Source organism: Aythya ferina, assembly GCF_964211825.1.
Source record: "Aythya ferina genome assembly, chromosome: 2".
NCBI lineage: Eukaryota > Metazoa > Chordata > Aves > Anseriformes > Anatidae > Aythya > Aythya ferina.
In genome coordinates, this window is record NC_140297.1 from 129655284 (window position 1) to 129673338 (window position 18055).

General features: G+C 36.9%; 1 long non-coding RNA gene across 1 annotated transcript in view; it reads left to right on the forward strand.

The window, feature by feature from the left end:
• Window positions 1–18055, forward strand: part of LOC311432098 — a 58555-nt gene that overhangs the window by 19841 nt on the left and 20659 nt on the right. The window contains exon 3 of the long non-coding RNA XR_014689821.1: window positions 15054–15117. This is a non-coding gene — a long non-coding RNA (uncharacterized lncRNA). The remainder of the gene's footprint in view (window positions 1–15053; window positions 15118–18055) is intronic.

The following is an 18055-nucleotide window of genomic DNA, read 5'->3' on the forward strand; positions in this document are numbered from 1 at the left end:
AAGTGAACTGAATTACCTCCAATGGTTCATGTGAACAAGTATGACACATTGCTTTTTTTTTTTTTCTACAAGATTTATAAAGGACTTTTAAGATGCAACATTGATAGCTGTTAATCCCACTTTAAGCAGTTGCAGTTTTTCTTTGCAGTTTTACCTTTTCCCGTTCTGACTTATTGTTTTCTTGCATCCACTGTACATCCTTTTACGTGACCTGCAAGCTGCCTGCTTCAAGTGCTAGGCAGTTTTCATGCTGCAAAAGCCTGTCTACAAAGTTCATATATTAAAAAGGGTACAATTATTAATCTTCATTATGCTTACAGTCCTTAATTACACTCAATTGCTGTTCTATCTTAAAGTTCCATGTCAGAGTGAACCTGATTTGTGGTCCTGTATGAACTACAATTCTTCATGATGGTCTTCTTTCTGTTTTATTTAAGGACTGAGTAAATTCTACTCCTTTCCAATTTAACATTGTCAAGTAAATATGAAATGCTGATGTCCAGTTCAAAATATGTATCACATGCTTGATCTCTTCAGCTGCAGGAGAAAGGCATATTATAAATTGCAGGACCATGTTCTGTAATAATAAAGAAAACAGTTTAAGTGTGCAGTTGCAAGGAATGCTTTAAGCAAACTATGAAGTCCTTTTATCAGTAACACAAGAGAAGCTTGCTTTTTTGGCTAAAAGTCCAGGGGAAAAGAATTCAGGATTAATCATGTGGGCACTTGATGGCTGCTGCAGCTCACGAATTTTTTGGAACACGTTCTGGAATATGACGATTGCCTTTCTTTTAAGGCTGCATGTCTTAGGTCGGTTTAATCTAATCCATATGTGTGTTCCCACTGTGTCTCTTACAAACATTATCATTTTTGATTTTGAGAAAAATATCCAACTAGCTACTGCTGACAACAGATGTTTCTGGATCCAAGTTATTACATTCACTTAGCCAAACATTCTGTTGTTGCAAGCCCTGTCTTAGATATGGGATGAAGCTGCTAAGTATAACCTATGTGTAATTGCATGGCAAATAAAATACTATCATGTATACTTCTACTGCCTTTCAAATATATTCATATTTGAGAAAGCATATGCTTTCTGCATACATATGCATATGCATTTATATTATGGTTTCCATAATATAATCTGAAAACTTGGAGAACAGTGTCCTTGACTGTGCACATCAGCAACTACAGTGCCTTTAGAAACTGTGGTTGTTGGGGGGTCTTAGAAGGATTGCTGCACTTGACTGAAGTAATCCTCCTTTATGAAAGACACAGTCTCTATTATGTGGTACTCAAAGCTTGTAGGTTTACAGGGTCTGGCTGGGATGGAGTTAACTTTCCCTGCAGCTGCCCATACAGTGCTGTGCTCTGCATGTGTAGCTAGAACAGACTGGTATCACACCAGTGTTGTGTCTATTGCTGAACAATACTGGCACAGCATCAGGGCTCCCTCCAACCCCCCGAAAGCCATCAATCAGGTGAGTAAGAGGTGGAGAGGGGACATCACCAGGGCAGCTGACCTAAACCAACCAAAGGGATATTATGGTGACCATAATATGGTGACATATACCGTATGGTGTCACACTCAGTAATAAAAGGTGGGAAAGGTATATTTGGGGTGGGCTCTTGTTATGAAAATGTCTGTCCTCCTGAACAATGGCTACGGGTGTTGAGGCCCTGTTTCAGGGACGTGGATGAACATCACTCATTGATGGGAATTAGAGAGTAATTTCTTTCCTCTTGCTGTGCTTCCACACAGCCTTTTTTTTTTCCCATTTTTTTTTTTTAAATTAAATTATCCTTATCTCAACCCATGAGATTTTTTGTTGTTGTTGTTTGTTTTGTTTTCCAGCATACTTTCTACTTCACCTCTTCTTCTGACGGGGGGGGGGGGGGTGAGAGTGGTTGTGATGGAGTTCAGCTGCCTAGCAAGGTAAAAGTACCACCACAGTAAGTAGATCTATTTATGGTTGCTCACATCAAAATACTGTCCCACAAACTTGTGCACTTCCTCTTTCCCCCCACTCACCATGGATCTGGAGATGAAAGCCTGCTATGTGCAGCAGAATAGACTTTTTCCTTCTCATCTGGTCAGCTCTAGCAAGGTGGCTGGTATCAGAAGCTGTTTTTCTTGGTCTTCTTTGGAAATGGTGGAAGATTCCACAGATGATTAGTCCTCCTAAGCTGATCTTCCTTGCCATTTATCTTTAAAGTTTATAGATACCTCTAATGCTGTCACCAGCAATGCATCATCTTTTGCTCTGTAATTTGCTTCTGGAAGAAAAAACTTGTTCTCTGGATTTTGTTTCTGTGAGGAAAAAAAGAAAAAAAAGATGCAGCCTGCTGAGCTACCAACACCAACACAGGGTTTCCTGGTTCACCTTGCAGCTTCACAGGTGTCTTGCCCATAGTTTTTTTCCCTGTTTTGTGTTCCTTGCAAGTTGATGCAGCATAGCCCAAGTCAGCAAGGATACTCCTCCTGAACTGTAACCCCAGGTACAGTTCAAACGCTCCTTTTTGGAGCCTTTGTAAGCTTTTCCTGTTGGCTTACAGAATCGTAAGATTAGTTAGGTTGGAAAAGAACTTCAGGATCATCATGTCCAGCTATACACCTGACCTATTGAGTCCCATCACTATACCATGTCAGAGGTGTTGGAACTAGGTGATTTTTAAGGTCTCTTCCAACCCAAACCATTCCATGACTCCTTTTCTCCAGACTAAGTAAACACAGTTCCTTTGGCCATTTATCTTAATGTTTTTTTTCTAGTCCCTTCACCAGCTACATTACTCTTCTCAGGACAAACTCAAGCAACTCCATATCCTTTTTGTAGTGAGGGGCCCAAAATAGAACAGAGTATTTGAGGTGTGGTCTCACTAGTGCTACATACAAGATGACTATCACTTCCTGCTGGCCACATTATTTCTGATGCAGAAATACATCCAATACATCCCATACCCTTTGGATATTATTGTATGTCTTTGTACCTTTTTGAGTTGAAGATCTAAGAGGGAGTAACTCCATAAATTATATATATTTACTCCATGTCACTTTCTTTTTCCTTTTCAATTTAATGGCAAAGTGACAGAGTATGCGAATAGTATGTAAAATAGCCTGGGATCCACGTATCAGTTGCTTGCACCTAGCACACATGGAATTTGAATTGTACTTGAGCCTGGTCCCCCTATTCCATCCTCATAACCTGTGTCAGGTAAAAATCTCTTTCTCAGGTATGTGGTGGTATCATAACTGCTAAATATTTCTCTCTTTAGGGGTAAGAAATGGGCTAAAAAGAGAGACATTTCTTATATGTTCATCCCATAGAAAGATCATCTTTTGCATCCAACTCTATCCAAATATATTTTAACCTGAGAGAGTTTTCCCAAACATCTTTTGTTATATCTATTTTGTGCGCATCATTCATGGCTGTCTTTTGTAAATCTTGGTATCTTTTTCCAGAGGTGGGATTTGGTGGGTCCAATTTTCAGAGACAGCTAGAATTTTCAGTAATGATGACTTACAGTACATAAGCATGTGTGGCTTAGAAAATGATTAATATCCAGTGTTTTGACAGATTTTGCTTACAGTTACTGAAGTTGTTGATGGCTGGTGGTTTCTGTAAAGGTTAAAATGGTTATTTTTTTTTATTATTATTATTTTTTCCTAAGGAATCTGTAGAGTAAGTCTCTAAAAGGTTCAATTTCTGCTGAGTTTTGGTGTTTATTTGTTTTTATAAAATATATATTCTTTGTGAATATAACTTACTATTGAGAGGTGAAAAGCAGAAATAATAATTTGACCTTTCACTGTTGAAAGCATAAATATTTATCACTTCCTTCAATTAAGTTTACTGGATTTGGGAGGGATTAAATGAATAGTAATATTGAACACTAATAGTATATGGCCTTTTGACTTACAGCGAACTGTAATTGTTCATAGTTAAAACTCTTCCACATTGTAGGGATTTCCAATGTAAACACAACCAGGCTAAGGTGCACCAGTGCTTGGAAGCCTACCATCTGGGAAAGATGGTATGCTTTCAAGAGAGCTCAGAGTGACAGGAAGCACTACGTTTCATAGAGTTGAGAAATGATAGTGGTAATGAGCTTCTCTCTTTGGCAGTATTGAAAAACCCCACCCCTACCCCCCAAAAATCATCAGCAGGAAATATCTCTTCTAAGCAATAGCAAACAATCAACATGACTTACCAAGTGATTTGTGGTCATGGGTCAGGTATCTACTCCACAGTAGTGCATGAATATAAAACCACTTGGACAGAAGTGCTCAAAAAAGTCAAGAACAAAGAAAGGAGAGTGCTCCACCTGCGGAATTTGTTCAACCTGCACATGCAATCTGATTGCTCTGTAGTTTGCCTTGGTTATTATCTTTTGTGAGCCACAATGGGAGAGGCTACTTGAAGGGGCAATGAAGAGGGCTAGCTGCTACCACTGGTGTTATTCATTTGCCTTGCATCAGTTGCTGAAATTTGATATGTTGTCAAGAAAGGTGTCAGCCAAAAACTAGCTGTGGGCTGAATGAATTACTTTGAGGAAGGCAGTCTGCTCTTTACCTATTTCTTTGTTGTTTACTCCTCAGTTATGGGAAAGGATTAGATATTTACTGTGCACACAGTACAGTTGAACTTTATAAATCAAATGCTGTCAGGACTCAGTGAATTTACTGTGCATTTGCAGATTGACTGCTGTGTGCATATTTGTGTAGAAATGCAGGCAGTGGGACTCAAACCTGGGGGAAGGTAGGATGTCAACCGAATTCAGACTTGCCACTTAAATCTTGTTCTAGGAGAATATTACTCTTCAATATACTCAACTACAACATCAAACAGGTTTCTTTTCTGCCCATGACTGACTGCTCTTGGAGGCTTGTTCTCCTCAGTCCCACTGATTTACTCCACTACAGGTACTTGGCTGTCTCTAGCAGCCTGTCTATAATTTAATAGGAATCTTGAGCTTCTCCTCTTAGAGTCTAAAATTTGCAAAGAGCATCGAGCTTCTCTACCGTTAACAGCACATCTTGGCTTAGAAACTTTTTACAGTTGGTATATTGTAGTTACCAGCAGTGTTAGACTCTATACATGTTTTACTGACTGGAGCTGCCTCCAATTTTAGTGCACTCCTCAAAGAAAAATAAAAGGAAACAAACAAACAACAACAAAAACACACACACAGAGCAAACCAACCAACCAAACAAACCCTCAGCAATCATGAAAAATTACTTTTCATAGGTAAATTCCCAACCTTATGTTGGGAATTGCATGTGTTATGTCTACCTTTTTTCTCATGAGATCTGCTTTCCAGATGGGCCATTTTGCATGTGTAGGTAGGTGTGCAACTGCTTAGTTCAAAGCATGGGACAAAGTATTTCTTCCAAAGTATGAGCATGGGACTCAGCAGTTGACACATGGCTACTGCCTGTTTAATCCTTGACTATGTCTGATTATGTATGAATTTACTGTGAGTTGGATTTGAACTGGATTTTTTTAAAATGGTTTCTTGAAAATTAAAAAAAAAAAAGGCCTTATATTCAGGGCAGTATAATCAGGGTTTTGTATTCGATTAGAAATATGTTAATCTGGCTTGGAGGATAGCATAGAGCCTTCCAGTGCTGTGTTCTTACTTTTGTCCTTTGTATCTGTTCTCCTTCCAATCCAAATATTAATAATTTTTTAGCAAGGAAATTGTTAATTTGAGGAAATCCTCTTTCATGAGGTGTAATCAGTTTTACTCTCATAGCAGATGTGCGTTCACAATTTTTGGAAGTCATAAGGAACAACTTTTCTAAAAGAGAGTACCTGAGGAATGGACAAAGTAGTGTAACTAAACACGTAGACAGGTGGTTACATACAAAACATAGAGATTTATTATCCTGCAGCTGTTCATTACATCCTCCTCCACTGAGATAGGATAAATGAATTTGTAAGTGGTCCGCGTTCATTTCAGTACGGAATGCAAGGGGTTCATATAAAGTAGAATCCTTAATATTAAATAGCTATTGTTTTTTCCATGTGTTTTTCTTTATTATCTGAGTGCCCCAAAATTCAGCTCAATTTATTTAGCTGAATTTTGATGATTATCAAAGCAGTACCTTTTCTTGCAATTTGAAACTTTATTACTACTGTATTTTATTTAGATTACTTCAATCTTAGGTTAGGAAACCAACATAACAAGCTATACCAGGAAGAATCACAGAATCACAGAACTGTAGGGGTTGGAAGGGACCTCGAAAGATCATTGGGTCCAACCCCCCTGCCAAAGCAGGTTTCTCAAAGCAGGCTGCCCAGGTAGGCATCCAGACAGGCCTTGAATATCGCGAGAGAAGGAGACTCCATAACCTCCCTGGGCAGCCTGTTCCAGTGCTCCGTCACCCTCACTGTGAAGAAGTTCTTTCGCATGTCAGTGCGGAACTTCCTGTGCTCTATCTTGTGGCCATTGCCCCTTGTCCTGTCCCCACAAACCACCGAGAAGAGGTTGGCTACATCCTTCTATCCCCCACTCCTCAGATATTTATATACACTGAGGAGATCCCCTCTCAGTCTTCTTTTCTCCAGGCTGAACAGACCCAGGTCTCTCAGCCTTTCTTCAAAGGGAAGATGCTCCAGACCCCATATCATCTTTGTGGCCCTCCACTGGACTCTTTCCAGGAGATCCCTATCTTTCTTGTACCAGGGAGCACAGAACTGGAGACGGTACTCAAAAAAGAGGAAAAAGAGGAAAAATTAAATCTAGTTGCTCCAAAAAGTCAGTGAAATGAGGGTAATGTGTACCAAATAATGTGTGATCTAGATTTCACCTGCAAGGATCCTTCCTCTATATCTTTTCCTTTTCCTAGATTGTGATATGACAGACATATGTGAGATGGTTTAGAATTTTGGATAAGTTTTAGAGGTTACAGATGGGAAAATATGAAATGGAGAGAACAGACAGGAATATAACATGACTAAAGATTTAGTAAAGGAAGAAAATAGGTTATACTGAAAGGTAAATTATCAGAGTATAAAGACATTGTTAGTAATTGGTTTTTAATAATTGTATGAATGATTTTTTTATTAAAAAGTAGGTGGTTCCTAAAATTTTATTTTGTGACAACATCTGCTGGGGAAAATACCAAGAAAGGAAAAAAAAAAATTCTCTAAGTTAAATGTTTTATTGTCGCCTAACAAGCTACATACACTGTCCAGGAACTTGGGAGGATTTATACTCTGCATAAAATAAGGAAACTTCAGAAAAAAAATTAAAAATGGACATTAATGTCAAACAACACAGCTATTTTTAAGATAGCATTTTAGTTAATTATATTATTGATGTGTTGTATTTAACTAAAGGAAGTATGATAATACATAAATCCAGGAAAACCCTTTTGGGATGCATATATGCAACCTTGATTGTGGCATTTTTTACTTATAGTCTGATACATTTTTCTTTTAATATACAGAATTTATGGAATTATTATAAAACTGTACATTATTCATTACTGCAATTGCTCTGCATTTTGGTTTTGCATATAAATCATGTCCAGAGTTATGCTATCAATAGCGTAGTTTCAGTGCTGTCTTCTAGGTGATTTTTTATTTTTTATTTATTTTTATTTTTTTTACTGCTTGTGAAAATCAAGCAGAAAAAAATCATTGATATGTGTCTGTACCAAATACTTGTGCTCATGTCAAGAACAAATAAGATAAAATAACCCAAAACCCTACTAAGAGAAAGTATAGTGCTTGATAAAGTCTTTGGGAATTGTAGTAGGTACAAATAAACCCTCCAGTCTTGGAAATGATCAATGGCAGGTAGGCAATCTCATTTTGGTTATATTTCTGCTATTGTTCTGGTGTGGACAATTACCATGTCAAAGGACTTAACCAACTGCTTTAAAATGTCATTAATTTTCTTAAATGAAATGTATCACAGGAAATAGCTCCAGTGCTTAATTTCAGAAGCTTGGATAATATACTGTGGACCTATCTTGGGACAAGCAGTCCTCTAACATTTTGTTTGCCCTTGAGATTTAGAAGGAATCATATCTATAGTATTCATAATAAGTAGCAATTTAACCAAGTTCAAATTAGATGTGAACAAATGGATTAACAAGCACCTCATTAAAATTTTAATTTCCATTTCATTTATCACTTTTAATAGAATCAACTCTGTTTCAGAGTGGGGGAGGGTTCATTTCCAAGTATAACATTAATTTCACTTGTTTTTATCAATAGCTTGATTTTTTTTCTATAAAATGTACTTTGTATGGTTTCAAAGTATCTGACATGCATATGAAACTAATGTTTAAAGAATAAGAAAAATTCAGGTTTATTTACTAGATAAAGTACTGAGCTTTGCAGTACTGCTGTCTTTGTGTGCTAATGTGTACTTACTTGTAATGATTTTAAGCAGAATAAATGAATTTAAAAGAAGTACATATTGGCAAGCTATTTTTAATGAAATTATTTAAATATCACTGTAAATATTTTAGAAGTAAATTCTGACTTTAAACTTTACATTTAGATTCCAATTTCAAAACTATATTTTAAAGTACTGTGAATCCCCTGAATAGCACGTCATATAAGTATGCAGATTTTTCATAATTTAATATTTCCTCTAAAATAAAGCTATTAAAAGCTCCAACTTGAACATATCTATTATTGAAAAAAGATTTTACAGAAAAATGCACTTCATAAAAATGTGTTTAATAACATTTTTATTTTCAAGAAACAAAATAAAATAATTTATAGGAACATAAGAATTCTATCTTGTGATTTGTTTTCCTTTGAAGTTCCTGTTTTCAGTAGTGATATGTTCCAGGTGTTATGTGCCATTTTTTTAGTTAAGCTTTTTCTACAGGCATGTTTTTTCCCCCAAGTGTTTGCTTCATGTTCCTTTCCATTTTGCACTGAAATGTATTGTACTGATCATTGTCAGAAACACTCATTGTTTAAGAACATTTTTCTATGCACTTACTATACATATATAGTAAATTTTTATCAATACTATATATTTTACAATATGAATGTAATTTTTTTTTTGATCTAAATCAAATAATTTGGGGAGATAACAATCACTATTTTTCCCATTATGTATGGGAAAGCAAGTAGTTTTCATTGTAATGGCAGACTGTGTGCACGAGAGAAAAGAATAGGAATAGTATTTAAAGCACTTGCAAGATTCATCAAGCACATGTTTTGGGCAAGTAAGAAGAAAAATTATGAACACAAAAATGTATCTAAGAAAGAATCCAGAACAAATAAGTACATTGCTTATTTGAGATGGTACAATGGTATGTTGGTATGTTAGGCTTCATGGGTTTCAGTGCAGGTCAAGGCTAAACTCAGCAATTGTGTCTTTTTTTTTTTTTTTTTTCTTTTAAAATAAATATATTAAAATGTAGCTTTCCTGTAATACCGTATCTAAACTTGATAGTTTAGACATGTTTTTTGCTACACTAATTATAGCTATTATTGCAGATATCTTGATTCTTTGCAATTAATCCAATCTACATTATCTGTATGCTGCAAAAAATCTTAAACTGAAATAGATTACAGAGCATTAATTAGGATTTTAAAAATGAAAAATAAAACGAAAACAAAACACCCACCAGAAATTAAAAATAAGTCACTTTAAAAGTAGTCGTCTACCATAGCAAAGCACAGATAACATGTTTCTGATTGTTTTTCAATTGGAGTGGTTCTGAGAACACAGAAAAAAAAAAAAAAAAGAATTGGTTAAGAATTGTGTCTTTCTTGGTTAAGAAAGACACAATTAAGGAAAATGTTCTGATTTCATATCTGAAAGATGAAGATTAAAGGTAAAGAAATGATGCATAAATGTATACATATAAACACACGGTAGTGCTTTTACATTGCTGCAGAGAGTGGCTGACTACTTTTTTTTTTTTTTTCTGGGATAAATGTATTAGCAGGTTAATGAGAACAAAAGGCTTGTCTGGCTATAAGCGATGTATCAGATCAGTTTAAGTATGTTTTGAGGTCTTTGTTTTTCCTTTGCTTCAGCAACATAAGTTTCTTTTCTGCTAGTTTACCTTGTGTGTTTGAACTGCAGTTTAGCAAGAGAATAAGTAGAATAATTTCTAGTTTCTCAAGTTGCCTTTTTGGTCTTGAAAATTTTGTTTGTCTCACTATTAAGTTTATGTTCTGTGTAATTATATCTTTGGTATAAAGATATTTAATTTCATATACCCTGATGTCAACCTAGGTCCACAAATTCATTTATATTATACAGATGCAGAGCTAATTTATAATAGGTGCCATTTAGTAAATCATACCTTGCTGTACTATTTTATTAAGTAATGTTTTGACAGGTTCTAATCAAACTTTTTCTCTAACTTTTTGGAGACAAAAGAATATGTCAAGGCACTAAAGGGTACTTTGAGTTACTAAGGTAAATTAATTCTAATAATTGCTATGAAGATAGAAGATTGAAGTACAGACTAAGGTTAATAAAGATAATTTAGACATTTTATTTATATATATACTTTCTGTTTCTGTCAGGATTTACATTTTCCAGAATGCCTGTTTAGTATAAATTTCAACTAGTGGACTGCATGTAAGTGAAGACCAGGCATATAGCTGGGAAAGTACAAATAACTTTTTTGATTCATTTCCAGAAGCCACAGTTTGCTCTGTAAAATGGAATCACAGTGAAAAGATGTCTTGAAAAACCACCAGCACCGACCTAACCAGCAAAACAGAACAACAATAAAAGTCTTTCTGTTAATCTCATTTGGCTATGTATTTTCAAAGGTGCAGCGTTGTCCTGTCACTAAAAAAAATCACATGGGGAAAAAAAAAAACAACAAAAAAAAATGCAATCTTTTAAGGAAATGCATGTGTTACAAAAAGGCAGATGCAGTGGCTAAGTTATTTCTGTTCTATGAAATACTAACACACAAGATGATGAAATACTGTCATCAAAGGCAAGTCTCTAACACTGACAGATATTTTTTAACATCCTTGTGACTGAAAGACTCAGAGCACTTTTCTTTTTGCATCTTTTTAGCGTCTTAATCAAAATGTCTATGGTACACAGCTGAATGCTTACAAAAGTCTAACTAGTCTCTGGAGGCTTAAGATAGCTTGCACATTTGTGATGTTATTTGACAGATTATGCATTAGGCCATTTCAAGCTTTGTTCAAGTCAGTAGACAACCAAAAAAACATAGTGGAAAAGGGCTTTTAGTAAAAATTCTAGTGAAAATATTTCTTCCCTCTGACGTGAATGAATGGAAATAGTATTTACACAGAAATGCTCTTCTGATGCCTATTGCAAATTTTTAGGTCTTGAGAATGATCATGTAGATCAATTTATAACTGAGGAATTATGATAGGATTATATAGTAGTTCAGGGCAGAAAGGACCTCAAGAGGCCAACCCCCTGCCCAAAGCAAGACATGTTGTAAGTCAGGCTTAGTCCAGTCTGGACTCCAAAACCTCCTACGAGGGAGTCTGCATAGTTTCTCTGGGCAACCTGTGCCAGTTCTTGACTGGGTGAAAATAAATTTTTGGTGAAAAAAAATTCCTTAGTCACAGCTGCATTGGGCTTCCATGGCAAGGTTTTGGTAGCGGGGGAACAGCAGGGGTGGTCTCTGTGAGCAGACCCCAGAAGTTGCCCCATGTCAGATAAGAGCAAGTTCCAGCCAGCTCCAAAAGAGACCCACTGCAGGCAAAAAAAAAAAAAAAAAAAAAAAAAAAAAAAAAAAAAAAAAAAAAAACACAGCTCAAAAGCAGCTGGGATAGAAGATTGAGAAACAGCCCTGCAGATACCAAGGTCAGTGCAGAAGGAGGGCAGGAGGTGCCCCAGGTGTCAAAGCAGAAGTTCCCCTGTGACCTGCAGAGAGGCCCCTGGTGGAGCAGGTTGTTCCCCTGCAGTCCATGGGTGCCACATGGAGCAGATCTCCACGCTGCAGCCCGTGAAGGAGCCCCTGGCGGAGCAGGTGGATGTGGCCTGGAGGAGGCTGCGGCCCATGGAGAGCCCCTGCAGGAGCAGGATCTGGGTCAGCTCTGTAGCATGAGATGATCCCACACAGGAATAGGGGATTTGCAGGGAGCTGCCACCTCTGGGGGACCAATGTTGAAGCAGTTTGCTCCTGAGGGATGGACCTTGTTGTATGGACCTGTATTGGAGCAGCTTTTAAAGAGCTGCTGCCTGTGGGGAAGCCCACACAGGATCAGTCCAGGAAGGATGGCAACCCGTTGGAGGGACCCCATGTGGATTGGGGGATGAGTGGCTATGACGGAGCAGCAGATGATGAGGTGTTATGGACTGACTGCAACGCCCATTCCCCTGCACTGCTCAAGGGAGGGGGGGGAGGGGCAGAGAGGGCATGTAGAAGAGGGTGGATGGGGGGAAGGTGTTTTTAGTTGGCTTTTAATTTCTCACTGCTCTTTTTGACAATAATTAGTGAGCAATCTCCTTACCCTTATCTCAACCCTTGAACTCTTTTTCATCAATTTTTTTCCACCTCTTCCTTTGAGAGGGGAAGTGTGGGAGTGGTCTGTTGAAGTTTAGCTTCCCATCAATGTGAAACAACCACAACAACCTTTTTTGTTTCAACTTAAATGTATATTTTATGTCACAGAGCATGTGCTTCAGCATCTTGTTGCCCTCAACTGAGCTTGGTCCAGTTTATCAGTGGCTTTCTGTGCTGGGTCTGTCTGGGATGGAGTTACCTTTCCCTGCAGCAGCCTACACAGTGCTGTGCTCTGCGCTTATAGCTGAAACAGCACTCGTATCACTCCAGTGTTGGGTCTGTTGCTGCATAGTGCTGGCACAGCATCAGGCTGGGGGTGGGCAAGTGATGGGGAGGGGACATTGCCGGGGCAGCTGACCTAAGCCAACCAAAGGGATATTCCATAACACCTGATGTCACACTCAGCAATAAAAAGGGGGGCTGCCATGGGGGAGGAGGCTGTCCTCCCAAACAACTGTTACGTATTTTGAGGCCTTGCTTCCCAGGACGTGGCCGAACATTGCTAGTTGATGGGAAGTAGAGAATAACTTTTTTTCCTTTCTCTCTGTGCTTCCGCGTGGCCTTGTTTGTTTTGTTTGTTTGGTTTGGTTTGGTTTGTTTTCCCCATTCCCTTTCCCTTTAATTAAATCATTCTGATCTCAAACCTCAAGCTCTTTGTGTTGTATTTTCTCCCCCTTCCTCTTTGAGGAGGGGGGAGTGAGAGAGCAGCCATGGTGGAACTCAGCTGCCCACCTGAGTAAAACCACCACACTTTCCTGTAGTAGGATAGTTGGCAAAATAGGATGCAGTATTCTAGATAACAGCTAGCTAGTACTGAGATCAAGTGCTGAAGGGGATTAATCACTTCTCTGATCTATTAGCTGTGCTCCATGTGGCCTAGAATGATGTTGGCTGCCTTTGCAGATAGGACGCACTGCTGGCTTATGTTCTGCTTGCTGGTTCCCAAGGCAGGTCTTTTCCAGGATAGCTGATCACCAAGCAGTCCAATACCAGACAGTAATGGTGTAAGGAGTCCTTCCTTCCAAGGACTTGGCCTTTGTCCTTGAATACCCTTAAGATTTGTGTTTGTCCATTCCTTCATCCTGTTCAGGTCCCTTTGAACAGCAGCCATACCTTTAGGCATATCCACAAATCCCCCGCCCCGTTTAGCATCATCTGCAGACTTGATTAGAATGAACTCTGTTGTGTTGTTTGGGTCATTGAGGTATTAAAGAGAAGAGGTCACAGTACATACCTCTGTGTTGTTCCATTGTTACTTACTGGCCTACAGTAGTTTGGCACATTAACCCCTTTCCTCTCAGCCTGACTGTCCCACTGGCTTTTAAATTCATCTAGTTGTCCGTGCATCCAGACTAACATCTTACATTGGATACAAGAATTTTGCAGGAGACAGTGTTAACAGCCTGCTGTTCAGTAATGGATGCCAGACGCAGTTTAAAAGTCCTAGAATGAAGAACAGTGCTGATGCCATTCAGAACTTTTCTATTGTTTCTATCTAGAAGGTAGCTTAGGGCAAAAAAAGATTTTTGTTTATATGTTAGGGTTCACATTACTAGATAAGGTATTCAGAAGGTATTAAAAAGTTGAGTCTGTCACTGTCTTTCTTTCAGATAGCATAGACAAAGCACCTGGTCCTTCAGATCATCTGGCTGTAAAAGCTGGATGAGAGTTAGGATCTGTACCTCAACTTTGATTAGATAAACTGCTGGCTAGCTACTGAACTTGGTCAGAGAAGATGGCTAACATAAAAGCATCTCATGCCATGATACACTGATATGATTCAAAACAGTTTCTTTTTGAGGCATTCCTTATTTATAAATCTTATATCATATTTGTTAAACCTAAGATATTTTTTGTTGTTTTTATTTGGAGTGGCTTTCAGCATGTTACCTCTGTGTTGTCATGGTTAAACACAGAAGTAGTCTTTGTTTTGGTTGAAACCATCAACGTGGTGAAAAACAGGTAATGTCTCCCTAGACTTTCCAACATTGTTGGTTCTTGCTACAGCATTTAAGCCCATGAGAATGGCTTCTGTGATAAAGCAAAACAGTACTCCCATGTCCCTGCAGTTTTCAAGCCTGGATGCATTGACAGAATTCTGGTTTTAAATCCAACCCCAAGAGTTTGTGGGTTTTTCTCTAGACTTCTTTCCTGCCTGTGGTCTTTCTCAACCTTCTTAGCACCATTTGTTTTTTACTGCCTTACAACTCTTGGCAGCCAGGGTGGCGGTGAAGTGCTGATAAAGGCAGAGGAGAGGCAGAGGAGAGGACCTTTGACTTAGATGTGATTTTTTTTTTAATTGTATGGAAAAAAAGATAAGAGTGGGCTTACAAAGGGGCTTTAGTGATTTCTTATTGGATAATTGGAGTGTCAGTTTAGCATTTAGTTGTTTAGGGCTGCTGTACTGCTGTAAAAGCAGTTATGTAAATATTGTTCAAAAGATACCAGTGGACTTAACTAAATAACTAATAAATATGTAAATAACGGTAATTTGTTTTATATTAAAGTACTTAAAACATGAGGAAACTTAAGTTCAATTTCTTTCTTTTTCTGACAGGATTCACAGTGTGTTTCCCAGCTGACCTACACTTTATGCACTGTACCAGGACAAGCTTCTATAGGTTGGTATCACTCTCACTATTGAAGCTGTGCCAGTAATCAGAATAGAATCAAAGATCTGTTGAGTGTAGTTACACAAGAATTACAATAAACTGAGCAAATAAAAGCCTAAGTTCTTGGCCCTTGAAATTACGTTAAAAGCACTACTTATATTACAAGAAAATTAATTTACATTTTTGTTGCATTTTAATATGTGTAATACTAGAAATTTTAACAAAAAAAAATCAAGACATACTTTAAGTTTGGCATTGAACAAAATATGAGTTACTGAGTAATGATGCTGCTAATCAACCGGCAAGATACAAGTATGATGAAGAGTGTAGATTTAATCAGTCACATACTTAGTGAAATGTATGATATATTCGAAAACTTTTTTTTTTTTTAACATCTAGTCTATAACTGATCATTTTTTAATTATTTGATTTCCTGTAAAAGCAGTTGGACTGTTAGAGAGTTAAAAAAAAATATATCTTTGTTTACCATTACAAATATTTAAACTTCACAGAAATGCTCATTCAAATTGCACTATTGAGTGAAATTCCATATTATATTACTAATTTGCTCTCTTTCACTTTATTTCCTATAAAAAACAGTCTTCTACTGTCTAGTCTAGCAGCCCGTGACTTAATCATTAGATTTATACATCCTGTCCATAGAGTGTTGAAAGGTCAGTGGAATCAGAAAACATTGCCTTTGGCCATCCATTATGTGTCATAGGCCTACTCTTCTTTCTTGAAAGCAAGTATCAGACTTGGTATTCCTTTCAAAGTTGTTATCCTTACTTTGTTTTCCTCATAATCAGTGGAGTAAAGTCTCCCAAGAATTTGAAGCTTCTAAGCAATTTGCTGAAACAGCAAGTGATCTGACTGATCTTAGCCTTCTATTTTGCCAACTCTTTGAAGAAAAACTGGTTTAAAGACAGATAATGTCAGGTAACGTACATGAAAATCATGGATTTTTAAAAAATATAACCTGAAATAAAGGATGTTAGCATGTGAAATACTTTGTAATATCAATTGCTAATCATTATATGTAATTTCAGCCTCTTACTGGAAAAGCAATTCACTTGTAAGTTATTCCTCATATAATTATTTCTTGAAATAAAAAAGCTATTAAAACAGGTTAAAAAGGAGGATTTGTTAAAAGTTTATTAAGGGGTTGATGGATCTCTTTGCTGCCAATAGTCATCAAATTGTTATATCAGTTTTAATATCCATACTATATGTACTTTAGGGTAATATTTGGATACTACCTCTAAGCATGGCCTCTAAAGAACATTCTGCCCAAGTGCAGAGTTTGATGCTTTTATCTTGAAATACGTGGCTTGTATCCCAATTACCCTAGCACCTAAGACTAGCATTGAATGTACTAGCTTGAGTACATTGACCCTTGCACTCCAACCTTCTGGGCACTTCTGGTTTACAGTCTAACTGTCCGGGGACCATATAACAGTTAAAGCAAGGAACATACTGGCTCTGCAGTGAAGTGCCATCAGCATCAATAAAAGGTTCAGGAGTGCTATAGATCAATGGAAAACCTTAAAAACATCTACATGTAATTCCTTTCCCTGGTTTACTTGCCAGATGCAAAAATGCTTTGGGTGATAATCAATATCCTTTCCTTGTTTCAGACCTTTTGTTTTTTCCTTTCTCCACTTCATGAGTCATCTCATTCTAGTGGTAAGACCTAGTGAGAATCTGTCCTCCCACCCCAGAACTCTTTCTTCTTTTGTTTACTCTAAGATTTGTCATGCTACAGTTTGCAGTCAGGATTTCTACTTTCTCAGTGGAATGTCTGACGAATACAGCAGCCTCATCTACCTTTGAAGTTAGCCCCATTTTAAGCACAGGGCTGAGCCAGCTGACCTGAAAATGTCCATTCTAAACTAAGTTATGAGTGAGAATATACTGAAAGTATATTACAGGCTCTGATTCTGCCAGTTACCCTTATTGTACTGTGTTAGTAAAACCATTCTTTTCTTAATGCTTTTCTCATTTATGTGTGCAACATGGATTCATATTAAAATTATTTTATGCAGAACACTACTTTTGCATGGTTTACCAAAAGGAAATAGCTTTTGGTCACAAAATTTATCTAAATCGTTCATTTATTTTTTCCAATTTATCCATGATCCATTAAGTCTTTTAGACTGGATATCTAGAGATCCCTGCTGCTAGAGCCATAGTAGATATCAGTAGAATTCTTAGTAGATATCAGTAGAATTCTTAGAAATGAAATCTCCAGCATTTATTCATGAAGTAAGAATTAAAAGCATTGCAATACAGTCTCAACTTAATAATCAAGTTAGATGTCTGGTTTGGGAAAAATCCTGAAATCTAAATGAGAGTAGCATCCTAACAGCCTTATATTTTAGAGTCATACTAACCTGCATATTTAAAATAACAATTAAAACTCTAGGGCCTGTACTGAAAGGCCATGTCTTTGGTCTCTAAACTTAAGAATTGTCTCACTGGACCACACCCCAAATCCATCCAGGCAATACTTTGTCTAAAACTGTGACCAGTAGTAAAGGGCTATAAGTAATATAAGAAATATTAGAATATATTAGTTCTTAATATTAATTAATTATTATTAGTTCTATTATTATTAGTTCTTAATATTAATTAATATAGTTAGCTTAGAACTAATTAATTAATAATTAGTTCTTAATATTATATTAGTTCTTAATATTAATTCTAATATTAGAAATATTAGAATAATACAAGCATATATGCATATATATATATATAATTATTATTTTTGTTAATATTCTCTGAACTCCTGACAACATTCATCTTAGTTACAAGTAGTATTATTGTATAATATTACAAGGAAATAAATAGTATTTCCTTGTTTTGAATCTATCATTTTGATGATTTCCTTTGAAGTCTTTTAATTCTTCTGGTATAAGTAAAATACTTTCTCTCTTTCTTCATACTA